Below are 6000 nucleotides of genomic sequence, written 5' to 3' on the forward strand. Positions count from 1 at the left end.
TTTAGCTTCATTAAGTGAAATTAGTAGGAAGGTCCCACATGGTTTTAAGAGCCTCCTTGCCTCTTCAAACACCACCAGTTAACCAGCCGGCCAACGCAATTCGGGCTTGGCGGAGGCGGTGCTGGCAGGCCAGATTTCAGAACAGAGGTTCTCTAATTTTGCTTCGATAATAATTTGTGGCCAGGAATCGTCTTCCAATACGTGATGACAAATTGGAGAGGAGAGTCAGGGTCCTTCTGAGACTGAGATGGCTTTCTAGAAGCCTTCTTCCCAGAGTGAGCCCGCTCGCGTTTGGAAGCCTGGGTACCCATTTTATGTTTTACGCGTGTCTAGACAGAAAGAGGGAAGAGAAAGGGTGGTAAAGATTGGTATATCTAGGAGATTGATATACTTAATACGGGATTTATAGTAAAGAGGGGTCTTTAGTCGCTTGGCAACTTCCTTAGAGGGTTTTTAAAGAGCTCTAGCTATCCAGTATTCCTTCCTATTTCCTTAGTCAATAACCTGGGGTCCTTTTCCACTCTGCCGATCCCGCCCAATTCCTCATGGGCTATCCCTCCTGGCAACCTCCTACCTATCGTCAATCTCAGGAAAAGGGGCCCTACTGAACGCCCGCGCCGTGCGGTGCCAGATCGGGTGATCCCTGGATAGAGTTTCGAACCGAAAATCCCCCTTGCTTTTGGAAGCGGGCTCACGCACGATACACGTGTTACGTGGCACCGACCAGTGCGGCTGGGATTGATACAGAAAGCAAGACCACTTCCCGCCCCCTTGCCGGGCGCTAAAGAAGTTCGGAAAAGAACTCCAACCCCTTGCTTTCAACTGGGATGTCCGTTGCGGAGAGTCGGCTGTCTTTCAAGTCGGCTCTCTCCGTCTTACTTTCGGACTCCCAATTGGTGCGGCTGGCTGGAGAGTTTAGAGAAAGGGATAGAGCTCAGAGCCCCCCTTTCGGGCCGAGCGGTGGTCCACGGTCTCTCTCACTAACCGGACCGAGAGAAAGGTAAGAAAGAGCGATAGGAGGAGGGCAGAGATTCAGTTGCCAGGAGATTTCCACCCCTTTCCCACCAGTGCACTGGATTTTTCCTTTTCCTTATACTCACATGTCTTCTATGATGATCCCCGGATTGATGAATAAGCCGGCTGGATCCCTCTTTGCTCCCCGGCTGAACTCCTGGGGCTTTCGATTACTGCCCGGAGGATGGCCGGGGGTCCAAAGGATCTTCCCAGGCAAAATGGCCTGGTGCCGGCTGAAGATTTCAGGGCCCCCGGTCAGCAACGCGGGAGAACCGCATGCCCCACGTGGGGCGCCAACTGTTACGGCAAAAATCTGGGTGCGAGGCTGCTCTGCCACCCAGCTCATCGGACTAAGTCCGTGGGTCCCTGCGGAGGAAAATGAGCTCAGCCGGAGACAGGAGCAAACTGCAGAAGATCCAAGTTTATTGCGCAACAGGTTCAAGGCGAGATTGAACAGTGAGAAAGGGGTGACATGAGTTTTTGAAACTCCCTCCATGTCCCAGAATACAGTGCAAAACACGTCATGAATATATTAAAGAGAGGTTTGGTTACACAGATTACATCATGAATATATTAAAGGGAGGTTGGGTTACACAGATTAACATATGGAGGAGGGAGGGGGGAATATGCAGAGCTGGAGATATGCACAGATAAACACTTCCTGGGGATGAAAAGACAATGGTCTCAAATATGCATAGTCTGCCACCTGACATTGTCTGGAGGAAAGGCTGATCAGAACAATTTGAAAGGATTAAGGTCTTGACACTTTGCTTGAGGGATTATGCTGGACAGGGGAGATGTGATGGAGTCCTAGAGTAATTGAGCAAACTGGCACGCTGATTTTCTATGAATTTTATAGATTTTAGTCCCTTTTGACAATTGGAAATAAATTGATATATTGTAGCGAAGAAGAAGGTGAAGAAGACATGCCCCCCCCCTTCCGTAACACATTGAATTCAGTTGGACTTAATTCTGAATAGACATGATTAGAGTGCACTGTAAAGCAGTGTGATTGTGTGCCTCAAAACCAAAATAGTCTGGAAAATATGGGAGACAATGGTAAAGGAAATAACAGTGGTAAAAAAATCATTTGGTATGTTTATTTGGTCTTCCTGAGAACTCAGAACCATGTATGAGTCAGAGGATGGTCGTTATTCACAGTTCCATGAATATTATTTTATTTTGCCTTCCCTATTGTTACTAATAAATGACTCACATGTTCCACTTGCCCAGGGAGAGCTATCATACAGCTATTTGTTTAGAACAGGGGTCAGCAAACTTTTTTCAGCAGGGGCCGGTCCACTGTCCCTCAGACCTTGGGAGGGGGCCGGACTATATTGGGGGGGGGGGAATGAACGAATTCCTATGCCCCACAAATAACCCAGAGATGCATTTTAAATAAAAGCACACATTTTACTCATGTAAAAACACGCTGATTTCTAGACTGTCTGTGGGCCAGATTTAGAAGGTGATTGGGCCGGATGCAACCCCCAGGCTTTAGTTTGCCTACCCATGGTTTAGAGGTAAGGAAGAAAGCAGAGCTGTTTAGTAGCTATCAGTGTATCTGCAATAGCACACACACAATGGAGTAACAGAGGGTCTGATAACTGCCAGAGTTTTCGCCAACCTCATGCATATGGCTTAACAAATGCTTCTGTCCCCTTTCAATATAAGGGTCTATCTATCAGGCTCCTAATGTCAGCCTGATTTATGGACAGTCCTGCTGGACCCCTCTAGTCCAGCATCTTGTCCTCACAGTGACCAACCAGATGCCTATGGAGATCAGACAGGCTCCTTTACTGTACTCCTTTCAGCAGCTGCTAAAAACATTTTCATTTAGACAAGCCTACCAATATATTTAGAGTGCTGGTATGTTTTTAGTTTATTGCTTGTTTCAATTTGTTGAAAGTTTTACTTGTTTTTACCAAGGTGTATATTGTTTTATATTCTTTTTGTAAACCACTTGGAGGTTTTCTAGCATCAAGCAGTACATCCATTTTATGAAACAAATAAAACAAAAATAAATCCACAAGCAGGATGTGGGTGCTACAGCACTCTCCCTACTTGTGATTTCCAAGCAAATGGTATTCAGAGATATATTGCCTCCAATACTACAGTACTATACAGCCATCATGGCTTGCAGCCTTATCTTCCATTGACTAGTCTAAACTCCTCTTGTAATCATCCAAGCTGGTGGCCATTACTACATCTTGTGATGGCAAATTCCATTGTTTAACTATGCATTGGATTAAATATTTTATTTTGTCTACGGTGCAATTCTAACTAAGTCTACTCAGAAGTACGCTTCATTGGATAGTGTGGAGTTCTAGTGTTGTGAGAGAGGCATAGTCACTTTCTTCATACATAATTTTGCATCCTTTACCTTTCTCCCAATCCTAAAAGGCCCAAATGTTGTAACTTTTCCTCATAGGGAAGTTGCTAAAGCTCCTTGATAATTTTGCCAGCCCTTTTCTGAATATTTTCCAGCTCTGCAATAACTTTTTTTGAAGTGCACCAATTAGAAATGTACACAGTATTCCAAGTACATTCACATCATAGATTTATGTAAATAAACTATGAAAAATGTTGGTCTGAAATTAAGAGAGACTTGGACAGTTGGACAAAACTGAAGCTTTCTTTGTTAGGTTGAATGTTAAGAAGGATGCTAGATTATAAAAAATTGGCCACCACTAAATTAGATTTAAATTTGATGATAAGTGAGACTAAAGAAAATATAAATCTTTTTGGAAGAAGTGCTAGATTATATCTGAATGAGTAGACATGAGATTGCAAACAAGTTGATAATTTGTCTGGAGAAAACTTTTAACGATGTAAATGGGAGCGGGAGACGTGAGGGAGTCCAAAGAATTGATGAAATTATGTTTGTGACAGAAGTAAGACTGTTTATTATTTGTGCATTGATATTTAAAAACTTTAATAAATATTTATATTAAAAAAAAAAAGATTTATGTAAATAGCATTATGATACTGGCAGTTTGGTTTTCAATCTCTTTCTTAATTCTCCCTAACATGGTGTTCACCATTTTCACAGCTGCCATACTCTGGGTCACATTTTTATCAAGCTATCCACTTCACCGTCAAAGTCACTTTCCTGGTCAGTCACTGCCAGTTTAAGCCTAATCTGTTTATGTAAAATTAGGTGCCCCCCCCCCCATTGTGCATCACTTTTCACTTGCTGACACTGGATTGCATTTGCCATTTTAATGTCCATTCACCATGGAGAGATCTTTTGGAGTGTCATACAATCCTTTGTTTTTACCACCCTGAACAATTCAGACTCATTAGCAAACTTGGCCACCTCACTGCTCCGCATCATTTATGAACAAGTTTAAAAACATAGGTCCCAATACCAATCCATAAGGAATCCCCACTTTTTACACCTCCCTCTATTATAAGAACTGTCCATTTATTCATACTCTCTGCTTCTGGCTTTTTAGCCAGTTGTAAAGCTGTAAGTGGACGTACCCTCATCCCTTGAAAGTCTACTTGCATGATAATATGCTTGTTGATAATCTTCCCCCACCTGGAATGGGCATTTCTGAAAATATTAGTAATTTTAGTCACTGTGTCATTCACCTGCTTTCAAGCCTAACCTGTGAGTAAGATCCATTGAATTCAATAGCACATACTTCTGAGTAGGCATAGATAATTGGAATGAAATAAATAGTGTCACATGATCAGTGAAACATTTTACTGTTTACACCAGGTATCACAAACCTGAAAAAAAAATTGGCATTTGTTTTTCTTCACAGGATTACTGCAGTCTATATACAATCATCCTTTGCAAGAAAGGAGCATTATTTATTTTTATCCATGTGAATGCTACAGGTTTGATCCACACTGCAAAGTCTAACAAATAATATTGAAGGATAATAAGAAACCTGCCATTAAAAGGTTGCATTAATCCTGTAATAGTCACAGGCTAATGAAATAACACCTTTTTCTGGAGCTTCATCTATATTGTTCACATGTTAATTGGTTCCTTCTTTGCATAATAACTGTAGATAGCTAAATTACCTCAGCTGCTTAATGTGGCTGATAAAATTAGCTAATGGCAGCTACTTAGCTAAAAGTAACAAGAGGACCTAGATGATTACACTTACAAAGCTGTTCAGTTACAATGTTATAGCAAAAGGTGTGTGTACTTGTTACTATTAGGTGGAAGAATAGCATTGGGATATAGTAGGTGCTGGTTAATTGAAAATCTAGTGGAAAATCTCATTAAGTAATATTTTAGCAAATCTGAAAATAGTAGTTTTAGGTATTATTAATTTTAATACAAAGCTCTCTGATTTACTTTGGTCTTACAATTATACAAGGTAGGTCTCAATTCTTATTTCATGACTACAGATATTAAATCATTATAATTTTCTTATGGCTCCCTATTGAGTACATTGTTGAGCTGAACTTTGCAACCAGGACTCCCAAGTTCATAGCGGTATAGTTAAGAAGAGCCTTTTAAGAAAAAAAAATAACTTTCTTAGTCTTAGACTTAGGAGGAATTGTTATGTTTCTCTTAACAGTTATGATCTACCCACATATTCAGCAGCAGATCTTCCCGACATGTATATGTGGTAATGGAGAAAACTTCACCTGCTGGATTGCTGCTTGCTGCTTGTCATATAGCTGCTAAAGGCGGCTAGAAAAAAGGAAGCAACAATAAGGTGAACCAGTAGCATTTTCTGGACTGTAATGGATAAAAGAATCAACTTGTGTTGATTTTGTTTCAAACTATGATGACTAGAGGCAAAGGGCTGGGGGAGATTTGTTGAGGAAGGGCCAGGGCCATCTTACCCATTAGGGCTAGTGGCGCCCTGCGCCATGGCACCCACCCATCAAGGGTACCCAGCAGTGGGAGTCTGGGATCGACCAGGAAGAGCTGCGAGGGCATGCTGGGCGGCGGTGGCAGCTCTTCCTATGGCCAGCCATGCTCTCTTGCTTCCTGCCTGGGAGAGGAGGCAGCGG

This window comes from Podarcis erhardii, assembly GCF_964252035.2.
Source record: "Podarcis erhardii genome assembly, chromosome: 5".
NCBI lineage: Eukaryota > Metazoa > Chordata > Lepidosauria > Squamata > Lacertidae > Podarcis > Podarcis erhardii.